General features: G+C 48.1%; 1 protein-coding gene across 1 annotated transcript in view; it reads left to right on the plus strand.

The window, feature by feature from the left end:
• Window positions 1-15,715, plus strand: part of LARS2 (leucyl-tRNA synthetase 2, mitochondrial) — a 146,330-nt gene that overhangs the window by 39,947 nt on the left and 90,668 nt on the right. The window lies entirely within an intron of this gene.

Genomic DNA, 15,715 nt, shown 5'->3' on the forward strand with positions numbered 1-15,715 from the left:
CCCAGGTGGGGAAAACCTGGGTCCTGGTCTCATCCTTCCTCCCTCTGCCTGGATGGGGAATCCCTGTAGGAATGGTCCAGCTCTGGAGCTGCCTTCTCATCTTTCTTACAGCAAATGCTTAATTCTCTGAATTAAAAGAAAAAAAAGAAGACATTTCTGGGATTAATACTTTTCTGGTGAGCCAGAACAATAATCACCTGGTGCGTTTTAACTCAGCACTGTGTTTCACTTTATCAGATGTTATTCCCCAAACAGCTTCTATCATCTTGATTTGGAAAGGAAGAAACTGAAAGCCGAATTTGAATAGCTAAACATCTCCTACGGGAAGAGGAAAGAGGCGATACAATTCCAAACAGTGCAGTGAGAGAAATGAGACACGTTTTTGTGTGTGTGGAGCACTTACTCTGTGGACTCATCGGCAGCCTTTCTGGAGGTGTGACCTGCATTCTGTTTTCATGCCTTCAGGTTGTGGCCTTGGTGGTCGTGCACTGGTGCTCGGGATGGCCCCATGAGTTCCTTGGGATGTGACATTAGCTTCTGTGCTGTGGGGTGTGGCTCACTGAGGCACGTCTGTCTCTGATTTTGACCCTGTGCCTTCCCACCAGTGCTCTGGTGCCTGAAGCTGGTTCTGAACCAGGCCTTAGCTGTGTTTTGATTGGAGTAGGCTCTGGGGCCTGATTTTTAGCAGGAATCATCTGGATAATCGTTTGGGGAGCAGTTCCTAGGAGTTCCCTTCAAAACCAGCATATGAAGAGAGAGAAAAAAAAAGTCCCAACCAGATAGGACTCAAAGTAATGCCTGTGGAACCCGTGAGAGCAGAGCTTTATTAACTCGTTGTTTATAGTGCTTGCTGAGCAATCCCCAAACACTCATCCTTTAATGTAACATCAAAGCAGAATGGAAACACAGGACTGGCATCAATGATGTTTGGATTAACTTGTCTCCTTTACTGGAATAATCAAGAATTGACTCTTTGCAGAGTTTCTTTACTATGGAGATCTTAACGAGCTTTTATTTTACGAGCAGTCAATTAAAATCATTGGATTTTAATTCCATTTATTTGTTTTTGGCTGTGCTGGGTCTTCATTGCTTCGAGGGGTTGTCAATAGTTGTGGCGAATGGGTGCCACTCTCGTTGTGGTGAGAGGCTTCTCGCTGCACTGACTTCTGTCTCAGGGCACGGGCTCTAAGGGTGGTCGGGCTTTGGTAGCTGCAGCTCCCGGGCTGTGGCGCACAGGCTCAGTAGCCGTGGCGCACAGGTTTAGCTGCTCTGCAGCACGTGGGATCTTCCTGGGTTACGGATCGAACCCACGGCTCCTGTGTTGGCAGGCAGACTCCTCCCCGCTGAGCCACCAGGGAAGCCCCATCTGTCACTGAATGTTAAGTTCCTGGGTTTGGTTTCTTTCCTTGTTTCTACGTTCTGTCTTCCATACACGTCGGTGCCTGGTAATAAGGCCGGGGGATTTGCCCAGCAGTACCACTGGAATCAGGGATTACTGCCCCCAGGCACTGACGCGAGTTCAAAATGGGGCCCCCTCCCACTGCCAGGTTCCCTGAGGGCTATGTTGGCCAAGACGGAGTGTGGTTATCCCTGCGTGGTGGAAGAGACACGTCAGAAGTCGCTCTATCAGAATTTTTATTGGGACTGGCTTTCCTGACGTTGGCATTTTCCAAGTTTTATCCGTCCGTGCTACCCGCCTCCATGAATTCTGCTGGGGCTGCCGAGGCGCTCATGGCATCCCCACCGTGCGCATGCGTCTCTGTGCTTCTGTTTCTCTCTCTTTCTCTCTTTCTTCCCTTTCCTTGTCCTCTTTCTATTCCTTGTCCTTATCCATTTTCCTTGACTTACTTGCTTTCCTTTTCCTCTTGTCTTCTCTCTCCTGCCTTTTTTTTAAATAAATAATTTTATTATTATGAAAAATTTGTAACCTACACTAAAAGTGAGAATACCATAAGCCCCAAAGACTCATCACCCACTGTCAACAGCTGCTGCTACTTGACCAGTCTCATTTCACCTCTACCCCTCTGCTCTGAGTTATTTTGCCACAAGCCCCAGACATCGCATAACCTCACCTGAAAAGAGTCATTGTCTGTCACTAGAAGATGAAGGCTCTGTCTTTCCTTCTCCCTCCCTTCCTTCCTTCTTCACGCTCCCATTATCACGCCTACAACAATTAACAATAACGCCACAAAATCAGGGAATGCCAGACATTTTGCAGGTTTCCCTGGTTGTCATATCAGTACTTCTTTCTACCGGGGTTTGTTTGCACTTCTACTGGCCTTTGTTTAGCCTTTTCTTCCCCACCCTCCTGTCATTATCATGGTTTGGAACCAGTACTGTCTCTTCATCCAAAACACACAAGCTCTTTGGACCGTAGCTGCATGAGTTTATTTCCAAAGACAGTGTGCTTTGTATGATTACAAAGTGAAAACTATTACCGCCTCAAGGCCCTGACCACCTTGGAATTTGCTTTACAGAGAGGACTAGACATTTGACAGGAGGGATTAAACTCCAGGAAAGAATGAGGCTTCTAGGATAATAGATACATTTTTAACAGTTTTTATTTTAAAAGAATTTAAAGAACAGCTTAAAACAAAAAGAACTTAGGGCCAGTGATCGCCTGAAAACCTGGTTGGGAAGATGCCGGTAGTGAAAGCTCAGGGCTCTGGTTGCCTTGACAACGTGCAGCCGGGCCTCTGAGTGTCTGACTCTCTGAGTCCTCCTTCAGGTCGTTCCAGAAGGGAAGCCATTTGTCCGGTAGAGCTCTGGCTCTGGATCACTTGCTCTCCCTCAAAATCAATAAATTAACCTTCTTCCAAATGTTCTTCTGTTGCCGGGAGGGAAGAGGCAATACCTTTGTTTTACCTGAGATGAACTGGCAGTTTGTCTGGAGTGCTTTCGTTTCGGGGAAGCTTGGTGCTGATGCGTAAGGGTTAGTGTTCAGGCTTGTCGCCGTGTCTCATCACCAATACCTCGCACACGTGCAGCCAACCCCGTGCACTGCTGTGCCAGCTCAGTACTTGCCAGCCTAAAACATGGTAGGGGAAGCTTTTGGTTGCTTCAGCCAGGATAGCGTTCTTGGACTCCTCAGCCCTAACTGAAAAGGGGATGTCCTGGGGCAACAGGGAATAGTTTGTTTTATCCTCATGCCCATTTGTGGTCATGAGCCCTATGAAGGGTGCACGCTCTGGCTCATGGAGTAGAATTTCCCAATTGAATGCTTGTTAAGTGCTTCTTGGAGATCGGATCTTGGACACTTATCCCAGAGGCCTGGGCTTTGGTGATGGGCCTTGCTATTCACACAGGTGGGCATGATCTGTTACCCTCTGAGCCTCAGGTTCTTATGGTTGTTAAAGCGATTAGCTCATTCCTCAAACAGTTTAGAAAATAAGAGTACAAAGCCTCTTTCCCCATGGCTGAATCAGATTTCCAGGTCAGTTTTGCATGATAGCCAGTACAACTTTTGGCCAGACGGGTGCCTGTAGGTGTATAACACGAGATGCCCTACACACATTGGGAGGCAGTATCCACAAGGCCTGGAAGATAACGTTACTACTCTATGAAAATAACGACGTTGAATTTATGTGTGTGCTTTGACCAGAGGTTCTCTAACATTGGCAAGCTTCAGAATCACCAAGAGGGCTTGTTAAAGCACAGATTTCTGGGTCCCACCCTGATGCAGTATGTCTGTGGTTTTGTTTTTCTGTTCAGAAAAAATGGACCTTAGGAATGATCATACTCCCAAACCTTATTAGGTAGGAATCACAATAAGACCTACCATTAGTTTTTTCTGACATGTGGTAGAGCATAAATGAATAATGAAAACACAATTTAAAAAAAAAAAATAGGCAATGTTTTTGCAAATACAAGATTATTTTTATAACTTATTTCTTTGTGAAATGTCAGACATGGATAGACTAGAGCATAAAGCATGTACATAAAACCTAACACTGTATCAGAAGTGCAACCAAGCACCACCTAAGTTAAGAAAGGAAACTTGGCAGCACCCAGCAGCTCTCTGGGGGCCCTTTCCCAGTCACAGCTCTGTCTCTCCCCACTGCCAGCATCGCGTGGAGCTGCTGCTCCGACATTTATGGCCATCCCTGCCTGTTGCCAGCTTCACCACCCACCAGAGTTTCTCACAGTTGCATAAATGGACTCATCTAAATGTGTTCTTTTGTGTCTAGCTTCTTAAACTCAACACCTTTAAACTCAGCATTATGATCAGAGAATGTCCTCTGGGTGATTTTTCTAGAGGAAAACCACTCTCCTGTGCGTCCCCCACACTCTCAGTACTCTGCTACCCCAGCCTCACGTCTGACACCAGATGTGTGTCCTCTAATGTAACTCAGTTCTGATACTGTCTGTGTGAAGACGGTGTCCGACCCCACAGGTTACACGCTTAGCCCTACGGGCCAGTCCCCCTGCCCCCACTTCTTATCCCACTCACAAGTCCAGGATGTTACCTCAGCTCTGACCAGCTGACTCTTAAGTCAGAGGTTTCCACAACCCCTCCTTGGTTAATTTGCTCCAAGAGTTCACGAATTTCACAGAATTCAGGAAAGCAGTCTGCTTCTTGGTACCAACTTATTACCAAGGGCATCAAGATGAACAGCCAGATGAAGAAGTACATAGGATGGGGCCCAGGAGGGTCTCAAGCACAGAGTCTTCTGTCCCAGTGCATGTTGGTGCTGGGCCTTGCCAAGGTGGACCTTGGGTGGGTGCCAACTGGGATGCCCATTGCATGTCACCATCCCAGAGGCTCATCAGACCTTCCTGTTCCCGAGTGTTTATGGAGCAAGAATGAGCTCTCTGACTCTCTGTTTGAACTCCTCTGACACTGGCCCATCAGAGAGACGGAGGGGCACCTCATTACTGCTGGCTGGGGTCGAAGTCCAGACCCCCTTCCCCCACCCCTGTGGCCTCCACTAACACTGCCAAGGTTCCCCCCCACCACCATATTAACTTGGATTTTATTTTTATTTAAGTTGATTTATAATGTGTTAGTTTCTGTTGACAGAGAAGTGATTCAATTTTATATATATATATATGCCTTCTCTTTTCATATATACTCTCTTCAATTATGGTTTATCATAGGATACTGAATGTAGTTTCTTTGTGCTATGCAGTAGGACCTTGTTATTTCTCTGTCCTGTATATAGAAGCTTGGTGTCCAGCAGGAGCAGGAGAGCCCGATTTTCCACTCCACCTCCGCGGACACCGCCCTGATGCAGACAGACTGGGCTCCCTGTTCTTGGCCCCCCAGGCTTGTAAGTCTAGACCCTCTACTAACCACTTCCTGGTGGGGATAGGGCTGTCATTTTTTTCCTATAGTGTTAAGTAGGATGGAGCAGTAATTGTCTAAATTTTCTCTCTTGTTAGGCTGTCCCTTTCATGGTACTTTGGCTAAAGGAAATGGGCTTTCCTTTCTTCTTTTTTATTTTTATTTTTTGTCTGTACTCCTTAGCATTTCTGGATTACTGGCTTCATTAGCTCCAATTCTGGGACTTATGAGGCATAAAGAAAATCTGTGAAACTCACCACTGTGTCATTCCTCAGGTGCTGAGGTCTCTAATTAGCCTGCCTTCTCTTCTCAATGTATCTAAGTCTGTGTGTGCTTTATACATACACACACACACACACATAATGTTCAAGGTTTGCAGCTGTACTTAGTGGAAAGAACAGGGGAAAAGTGCCTCTGTTCCATCTTCCCAGAAGAAGATGGCATATATAGTTTTAAATGCCCTCTTCTTCCTGTGAGATTCTAATCTGCACTTCCCTGCCGCTAGTCCTTCCCTTAAACATCACTGGGCTACATTGTGTCACATATGACATCTTTTAGGCTGTGATGGGTTTCTACTACTCATTGCTTATAGAGCTCGCAAGCAGCAGAACAGCTCATCTTGGACACCGCTGTCACTGTTTTGCATCCAAGGAATTGATGAATTGATATTTCCTCTTCATCTGGACCCATGCCCATCTCTAAAAAATAGCCTTCTCATTATTCAGGAAACCTAGAGAACTCACTTCTCAAAAACATCTTTTGGAGGATGCTGCCCTGTTGATCCTGAAATTTTCAAGTGTATTGCAGATTAAATTAATGTTCTTTTCCTCCCAGGAAAAATGAAACAATGGTAGAGAGCTGGTTTGGTATGAATAGTTGAAATACTGGCTTCTGCCCAAGTAGACTGATAACAAATTACAACTCACACCCATTCATCTCATCTGCAGTTGAGTGGACGGTTTTCCATTCCCAGCTGTCTAGATAGAAAAGCTGTCCCTATTGTCTGACTGCCTTGATAAAATTCTTGTCAGCTGGCAAAGAACAGATACCAAGCAATTAGGCAAATTGTTGCTTCTTGTCCAATTATGGATAGTTTACAGAAACTTGTGCCATTTGTAGCAGGAGACAGCTTTCAGGTTACCATAAAAATGACAATGCTCAAAAAATAATGGCCAGGAAAATAGCAAAAGAGGAGCCTACTGGTCAGCCTGCTTTCAGTTCAGAAAGACAGTGTGAGCTGTCTTCAAAGCTGCAAAGACCATGATTTCCTTTTCCTTAACGCTCCTTCTCTAAATTGGCTTCGAGAGCACGTAGAACATGAACCTTTCAAATGATGAAAATTCAGCTGTAGCCCTAGATTTGAAAAACAAGACCTTTAAGAATAAAATACATGCTCTATAAAAGCAGAGTGTCTAGCATTTGTCATTTTCAGTTTTCATTAAATGCTCATTTTCAGGCTAAAGTTAGTCCTGAGATGAAGAAACATAATTACATACAAATGAGTTCTTAGACAAATGTTAGGTTCATGATTAATTAATTACCCTAATATTAACACCTGTTCCCTCAGCTCTGCAAAAAAGGAGGAGACCTGGGAAGGTAAAGGAGACCACAGGCAGAAACTCAGCCAGGATGGAATTGAACAGATGGTTGAAGGAAGAGGGATGAAAGGATGGGGCTGAGATGAGAGGGACAGTGAGGCTGAAGCAGGCTGGGCGGGGGCAGTCGTTGCTCTTCAATCACTAAGTCGTGTCCGACTCTGCGACTCCATGGACTGGAGCACACCAGGCTTCCCCATCCTTCACCGTCTCCCAGACTCATGTCCACTGAGACGGTGATGCCATCCAGCCATCTCGTCCTCTGCCACCGTCTTCTCCTTTTACCTTCTCTTTCCCAGCATCAGGGTCTTTTCCAGTGGGTAGGGAGTAGCAGATAGTTTAGGGGGAGGAAGCAGTGGCCATGTGGTCTGGGACAGGGACCCCTGGCTGGGTCTGTGGGTGGCAAAGAGTTGTTGGGAGAGATGCAAATGGAATGGAATAAAGCAGAGCCAGGAGAGGTTGGCGGAGAAGGCAATGGCACCCCACTCCAGTATTCTTGCCTGGAAAATCCCATGGACGGAGGAGCCTGGTAGGCTGCAGTCCATGGGGTCACACAGAGTCGGACACGACTGAAGCGACTTAGCAGCAGCAGCAGCAGCAGCAGGAGAGGTCGGGGAGAGGTCTCTGCTCTGGAATGCCTGTGGGAGGTGAGGGGGTGATGGATTGCCTCTTTTCTCTCAGAGACAAATAGAGATAGGAATGGAAACGACAGTTCAGAGAAACTGCTTAAGGAAAGAGAAACTGTGGAAAGGTTTAATGTCGGTGGCTCGAATCTTCACATTCTCTGACCCAGGGCCCATATGCACTCAGGACTCAATAAATGTCTGTGGCGTAATTCAATGAGTGAGTGAGCAAAGAGAGCCCTGAGCTGGATGGAAATTCCCTTCTTTTTGTTCTCTAACCCTCCATCTTCTATCACTATAGCCAGTTGTTGTTAAGTCTCTCAGGATAAGGACAGGGTAATTGTAGACCCTTCATGAATGTTTTCTCCTTGATGGATTGAATGAGGGAGAAACACAGAATTCTGAACCAGTGTTACACCACGGAGCTGAGAAACTAATCTCAAGCATGTCTCCTTTTGAAAAGCCATCATTTGTTTTTGATTTTGTAGAAGTCGCTAATGGAGATATATGTGGTTCTTCATTTGCCTTTAGAGGTTTGAAGTTTCTGCATACAGGTTCCTTAGAACACTCTGTTCAGTATGAATTGGAGTGACATTTCTTATGTGAACCCATACTTGACAACATTTAATATGAATAAGCCAGACTGGTTCCAAGAGAAAAAGACATTCTACTCTTTTAAAAACCTGTTACATTTAAGAAAACTTGCAAGGGCTCTGTTTCAAAGCTTTAATTTTTTTTTTCTCTCTTTTTTTTTTACTCTGGTGACACTTGATGTCCTGAATTTTGATGGATTTATTGCTTTAATGAAGATTTATTGAGCATCTGCCATGTATACCTACTGGGCCAGTGTTGGAAAGGCAGGCTGACCCTCTCCAGATTCCTGGATCCTTATAGCAGTTACGCATCCCATTTTCCAGATGAGAAACGTGAGGCCCAGAGAGATGAGTTGTTGTCCAGGGTCACTGGCGAGTCCACAGCGGACCCTCAGACTGAATCCAGTGCTCCAACCCCAGTCTTCAGCCTGCCTGTCCTTCACTCCTTCCATCCACTGCCCTTCCCCTGCCAACAGCCTGTTTAGGAAGGTGGATAGAACTTGGGAATTTAAATAATAGAGCCAAGAAGTCTGTTGGGTCCTAAAAGATGGGGATATGCTTGGCATGGAGCACTAGGCCACTCTCTCATGCCCTTGTGGCTTGGGCAGCAGACGGATCCGCCCCCACCCCATGGGGAGGGGAGCTGGGTGATTCTTACACACCCGTGGGCCCCTCGCGTCACCTTTGTCCTCTCATCGGTATGCTAAGTGTTTGCCAAGTACAGTACCGCTCTTGCTTGTTACTCACAGGCAGAGGTGTCTACCTGGCCCTTTATAGTCTTGTAACAGCAACTCAAGGCTGTATATTGTACCCTGCTTATTTAACTTATATGCAGAGTACATCATGAGAAACGCTGGGCTGGAATAAGCACAAGCTGGAATCAAGATTGCCAGGAGAAATATCAATAACCTCAGATATGCAGATGACACCACACTTACGGCAGAAAGAGAAGAGGGACTAAAAAGCCTCTTGATACAAGTGAAAGAGGAGAGTGAAAAAGTTGGCTTAAAGCTCAACATTCAGAAAACGAAGATCATGGCATCTGGTCCCATCACTTCATGGGAAATAGATGGGGAAACAGTGGAAACAATGTCAGACTTTATTTTGGGGGGCTCCAAAATCACTGCAGATGGTGACTGCAGCCATGAAATTAAAAGATGCTTACTCCTTGGAAGAAAAGTTATGCCCAACCTAGATAGCATATTGAAAAGCAGAGATATTACTTTGCCAACAAAGGTCCTTCTAGTCAAGGCTATGGTTTTTCCAGTAGTCATGTATGGATGTGAGAGTTGGACTGTGAAGAAAGCTGAGCGCCGAAGAATTGATGCTTTTGAACTGTGGTGTTGGAGAAGACTCTTGAGAGTCCCTTGGACTGCAAGGAGATCTAACCAGTCCATCCTAAAGGAGATCAATCCTGGGTGTTCACTGGAAGGAATGATGCTAAAGCTGAAACTCCAGTACTTTGGCCACCTGATGCAAAGAGTTGACTCATTGGAAAAGACCCTGATGCTGAGAGGGACTGGGGGCAGGAGGAGAAGGGGACAACAGAGGATGAGATGGCTGGATGGCATCACCAACTCGATGGACGTGAGTTTGAGTGAACTCTGGGAGTTGGTGATGGACAAAGAGGCCTGGCGTGCTGCAATTCATGGGGTCTCAAAGTGTTGGACACGACTGAGCGACTGAACTGAACTGAACTGAACTGAACTGAACTGAACAGCAACTCAGAAAGTGAGTAGGCCTCCTTAGGCCTCTTCCCCAGGGATTGTGGACAGTGAGCCAGCCTCCCCCGTTATATTCCCTGATGGTTCTGCGTTTAGGCCACATCCTTCCCTTTGGAGCTTGGGTTGTCGGAATTGGTCATATGGATACAGACCAGGTTATCCGGGGCCTTTGCAGGTGGCCGTGTGGATGCCCCTTTGTGACCCAGGATATTTGTCTGTGCGTGCATGCTCGGTTGTGTCTGACTGTTTGTGACCTCATGGACTGTGCCCCACCAGGCTTCTGTGTCCATGGGATTTTCCAGGCAAGGATACTGGGGCAAGTTGCCATTTCCTTCTCCAGGGGATCTTCCTGATCCAGGATCAAACCTGCATCTCCTGCACTGCAGGAAGATTCTTTACCACTGAGCCTCCCGGGAACTGTCGTTATCCCTAACAGAACATTCACCACGGTATTCCTTTATCTAGGAGTGCTCTGGCCTGTTGCTTCTTCCTGATTTACCCACACCTCCTTGGAGCACACATTTGAGTCAGTCCGGGCACAGCCTGGCTGTACTAACCAAGGTGCTGTCTTGCTGCCTGGTCCCTTCTGAGCGCAGAGTCCTGGGTTCCAGTTGTTTCCACCACCCAGCGCTGGGCTGCTTCGGGCGGGCCACTCCCTCCCCCCAAGGTGGGGTTTCCTCCTGTAAAGCAGCTCTCACAGCCCCTGCTTCGCAGCTCCAGCCACCGAGAGACGTGGGAGAGGAGGGGAGCAGAGGGCAGGAGGAACAGTTTGGGAGCACACAGTCGTGTACTAACGTGTCCTGTTACTTGCTAATTAAGACTCCGAGGCGGGGCTGAGTGAGTGCCCCGCCTCCGCGCTCTCTGCCCCTGTCTGGCCTGAAGCCCCTTCAGGAGCCTCTAAGTGAGAAGTTAGCCATCCTCTCCCTCCTTTCCCGTGAAGCCGCAGGGGAGGGCCAGCCCACTCTGGGTTTTCTGCAGCTCCCCTTCTAGAGCCATGCCTCTTCTGGGAGGACGGCTGAGCTGTCAGACAGTCAGTGTTTCTGAACAGCTGATCGCAGAGCACAGGTAGTTACCTGCCCAGGTTTCTGTGTCTGTTGGATGGAGGTGGGCTTCAAGTGATTATTTCTTGGTGTTTGTTCTGTTGTTTTGTGAGGGCAGAGTGGAGACTGACCGCAAGGATGGAGAGAATCTGTGTTGGGGCAGGGCTGCAGAACACGCAGGATTTGAATCCAGGCAGGGTCCTGGGCAGACCCTTTAACACAGGATACTGTTTGCGCCTGGGGCGGGGCTTGTTAGAAATCTCGTGTGGACTAAATGGTGCCCTTAGCTTCTGTCGAAGACCAGTTCATTAAATTCAGTTCATGAAGACAGGCCCAAACACTTAGGCGGTGTTTGGGAGGGGGATGTATTTGGGAAGAACCTCTTTGCAGTAGTTCTCAGCCCTGGCAGCACATGAAGTTTTGGGGGTGTGGTGAGACCCGGGCACCAGTAAGCTTTAAAGGTCCTCTTCAAGGTGCAACCAAGTTTGAGAGCCAGCACTAAGTTTAGAGGGGGCGGTCCCCCGCATGGGGGTGGTCGTACACGTCCTCTTCTGGCAGATTTTTCTCGTGAGTACTCCCCAACCCCCCACCCCCTCCTTCCAGCTCGGCAGGTGCACTGAGCTGTGGACGGGAACCTTGAACCGCCACCAGCGAGGAGCATTTGATGCAAGATGTATATTTACCCCTAAGCGGCACAGTATGAATCCTGAGACTGGTTTCTCTAGCCTTTAAGCTGTGCTGGGCTTTCACAACCCCTCCCCTTCAGAACTCAAAATCGTGGGAAGGAATAAAAGGCAAGGCCATTACCACCCATTTCCTTTTGATCCGTTGCAGTAAAGAGCAAGTGACAAAACTGCACAGAAGAGGAATGTGAGTACCCACATCCCCTCTGTTTACAAGGTTGGACTGGAGGCAGAAGGCTCTGGTGAGTGAGGAGCCGGGAGACGATGCCTTGTCGCCAGAAACTCTGACACCTGGCAGCTGCTCACCCTTCTTACTGTGTTTATTTCCCCGTGTATGGGGCCGTCCAGTAACTGACTTGATGAACATGTTGCCTCCAGTTTGGTCTGTTTCATTTTCTTAAATCCTGAGAGCTGACCTAAACACTGTGAGGTTTGCAACGCAAATGACATGCACAGTGGCCTCGAGTGACGTTACTAGTTCTGTGATCTGGGACCCATCACTGTCAAAAGTGCAGTGGGATCAAGAGACGCAGACCCAACTGAGTCCCGCCCGAGCTGCAGGGAGGTCAGCGGCGACCTCTCTGCCTCCCCCTGAGGTGGGTGTTTCCGCCGGAGGCGGCTGGGAGCAATCTTGTGTGCATTTCCCTGTCTGGGTCCCGTGGTTCAGTCTCTCCCTCACGAACACAATCTCTTTTCAGTCCGAAAGCCGGTGTTTGGTAAGGGATGGTGAGCGCACATTCTTCGGACCCAAGCCCACTGCCCTCCCTCCCGCCCCGTCCAGCAGCCCTTCTGAGGGGGATGTGGTGACCAAGCCGGCCTCACTCCTTCACGACACACTCAGGGCCAAGCAAGGGGAGCAGCGCCATCGATCCCTCACTTGTGCCTGGCGTGTGCTTCACACGTATCATCACATTTGTCCCGAGACCCCTCCGACGGGCCTCGTCACCCCTCTCCCCTGGACACGATGCTGGGCTGTGGCCGCATGCTGGTGATGATGCAAGGACTGGAACCCAGTCACACGGCTGCTGAGTGGATTGTCTTTCCCTTGGCTCACTCTCTCTCTCCCTCTTTTCCTGGAGCAAGGAAGGTCAGCCTGAGGTCCACAGGAGCCGGGCACCCTCACAGACCAAGCACTGTTTTCCTCTCCGAAACAGCCAGGTGGGCCTCTGGGACTCAGGCTTCTCCGGCCGTTGTTGAATCACTTGTGTGCAGGGCGGTCCCGGCAAGGCCAGCTGGGTTATTGATCTGTGCAGTCACTGAGGTGTGGGGGGCCGGCCTCAAGGGAGGACATTTTGATCCTCGCTCGTGTTGAGGGAGTGTCACCTTCTCTGCTGGGCCTCAGGTTTGGCTGTGAATGTGCAAAAATATTTCTAATGCTAAAAGCCAGGTAATGTAAAAACTGCATGTGGTGGAATGAGACTTGTTGAGATTCTGGATGCATAAATTTGGTCTCTTGGCAGCTGGATTGCACTTTGCAGAGCCCAAGGGGTTATAAAAGCTGACATCTTTATATAGATATGTGTGGAGTGTGGCTGAATTGCAGTTGCTTTTACAGCTATAACTTTGAATTGCCTGACTTTTTGTTTTAAAAACAAGGATGGTTTTGCATGGCAGTGGGCTTATTTGGAAAGCGGAGCAAGAAGGGCACAGGGGAGAAAAGGGACTTGGGACACAGGGAGCAGCCCTCGTGTGAGAGCCCCGGTGGTCTCGTGGAGAACCGAGCTGGGGCCATCCACAGCTTGGGGCAAGAACCCACGCCCCCAGACAGAGGCTCGCCTTCGGAGGACGGGCAGCGCTGGGCCTGAGCATTTGGGTGCTGTCGGCTGGGTTCCAGCGGGTGACCTTTAAACATCTGTCCGTTCAACATCTCTTTCACAGGTGGGGATAAACTGATGTTGCATCAGGAACAACCTGGTGCCTCTCTAACTTCAAAACGGGAAATTTATTGCATGAATTTTTTTTCCAATTTTCCCAAGTCAGACAGCTACTCGGAGGCATATTGATGATTTAAATTTTAGATGGTAAAGTCAGTCACTCCTTCCCCGTGAGTAGCATCACGCACACCTAACAGTTTCAGACCTGTGCCCACCGGGTCTCCATGCTTGCCAGGCCTCCCCTCTGCCCAGTCTCCGCGTTGGTGGTCAGGCCGGTGGCCACAGCGAGCAGCATCCCCACCTGCGCTGCGCTATGTGATCAGCGGAGATAGGGCCACCCAGCGGGAGAGGGGAACCTAAGCTAGCTTAGCCCCGTTTCTACTTTTGCCAGGGACGTCTGATGGCTTTTATGGACCGCCCTCCAGAGAACTGCTTGCTCATTCCTCTTAATCCGTCTGTGGTTACAGACTCGAGCTAAGAAGATCAGAAGATCGCAACCGTTCGAGTAGGGTTTCTCAACATGGCGTTACTGACGTTTGGGGCTGGGTAATTTTCTGTTCAGGGGGCTGTCTTGTGCTCTGTAGCGTTTCGGCAGCATCCCTGGCCTCCACCCAGCAGATGCCGTTAACACGTCCCTGTCACACTTGTCACTTGCTGCCTGTCTCCAGTCATTACCTGGGGAGCAAAAGTGTCCCCATTGAGACTCGCTGCTCCAGGAAGAGGCAGGGAGCCCTTTCACATCTCTGTGGATGCAGACTCCCCAGAAGACCTTTGTCTGCAGGGCTGGGTTTTAAATAAGTAGTTCCCAAAGCATGGGAAAGAAGTCTCATTTTCTAGCTAGTTGACTACAGGTAAAGCTTTTAAGCAGTTTAATTTCAGAAAGATACCTTTGATGATTTTTACTGAGATGAGGCATTAAAAGACTAGAAGTGACTGTTTGGATTTTCTTGGCTTTTTGTTCCCTTCAAGTCAACAAAGCAGAGAGAGGGAGGTTCCAGAAAGGTTCTGTGTGTGTTTCAGGAAATGCATTTCCAAGCAGGGTGTCCCCTGGCCAGCACACTTAGTGTGGTTCCTGTGAGACTGGATGTCCGCCCAGGCATTTCTTCATGAAATGGCGGTGCTGAGGGTCTGCTGGGCCCTGTGTGCAGCAGGTGGGAACAAATGGGCGGGGGCGACGCTCCTGTCCCCAGGACATCCCCAGCCTCCTCTAGGCAAGAAGCGCCAGCATCTCAGGATTGCCAGTGAGGCAGCCGTGTGTGGAAGCCGTTCTGCTGGGGTTAGAATGGCCGTCCTGCAGCCGTGGTTTTCAGGCTGTACTATTAGCTGTGGATGTGATTTTTTTTTCTTCTAATGACATGTGTAGAAATGCAATATATATGAAACAGGCTGAAGGCAGAATGGAAGCTTGAAGGCAGAATGGAAGGAGGGGTCCGTACCTCCTACCCACTGTCTCACCTTGGAGCTGACACTTCCCAAGACTGTGCAGTCTGCGTCACCCATCTAACTGAAAGTAGCCTAATATTTGGTTGAATAATGATCTTTTTTTCCCCCCCAGTGACTGGATCTTCTTTTTTTTTTTCTATTTTAGATAAAAGCAGTTTTCCAAACCACAAACCTAAGGGAAGATTATCATGCTATTCCATGGCTATGTAATTTTTACTCTCTTATCTATGAAAGCAGATCCAGGGGCTGAGGAAATATATATGTATATACATGCCTACATACATATTCATTATGTATGATAATTTGTTTTGAAAAATTTAAATATACAAAAAAGAAAAACAGAGAAAAGAGCTCGGTCACTAGATGTAACAGTTGTCATTATTTTGTCATATTTGCTTCACCTATGTCTTTAGACCTCTAATGGATAATAGTTTTAAAAAGCATATCCACCCTAACAAGGTCTGGGAATATTTCCATCGCCTTCCTCTTCCCTTGACCCTGTTTCCTGTTTGAGTTCATCTTGTGGACCTGTGTAATTTGAGTTCAGTTTATGAAACTCTCATTTAATTTGATATTCCTATATCTATTTACTTTTGTTCAACATCAATTTGGGGGTGCCTTGCTGTTTCGAGACCTGAGCATACATGATGAGCAAAATGAAACAGACCAAACATAGCCCCTGCCCTGGGTTTTGTTAGAAATGGAAGTTCTTAAGTTGCTTATCAGGAAAATGAGTTCTGCCCTAAGCTTGGGGCAGGGGGGGGGGGGGGGGGGCGCGGGGAGCGGCTGGCTGGTGAGGAAAATATGATGGGATGAGGATGGATCTGGAGGTTTGGGGGAGCAAACCCACCCTCAG

The sequence above is a fragment of the Oryx dammah genome, unplaced genomic scaffold, assembly GCF_014754425.2.
Source record: "Oryx dammah isolate SB20612 unplaced genomic scaffold, SCBI_Odam_1.1 HiC_scaffold_9, whole genome shotgun sequence".
In the NCBI taxonomy this organism is placed as follows: domain Eukaryota; kingdom Metazoa; phylum Chordata; class Mammalia; order Artiodactyla; family Bovidae; genus Oryx; species Oryx dammah.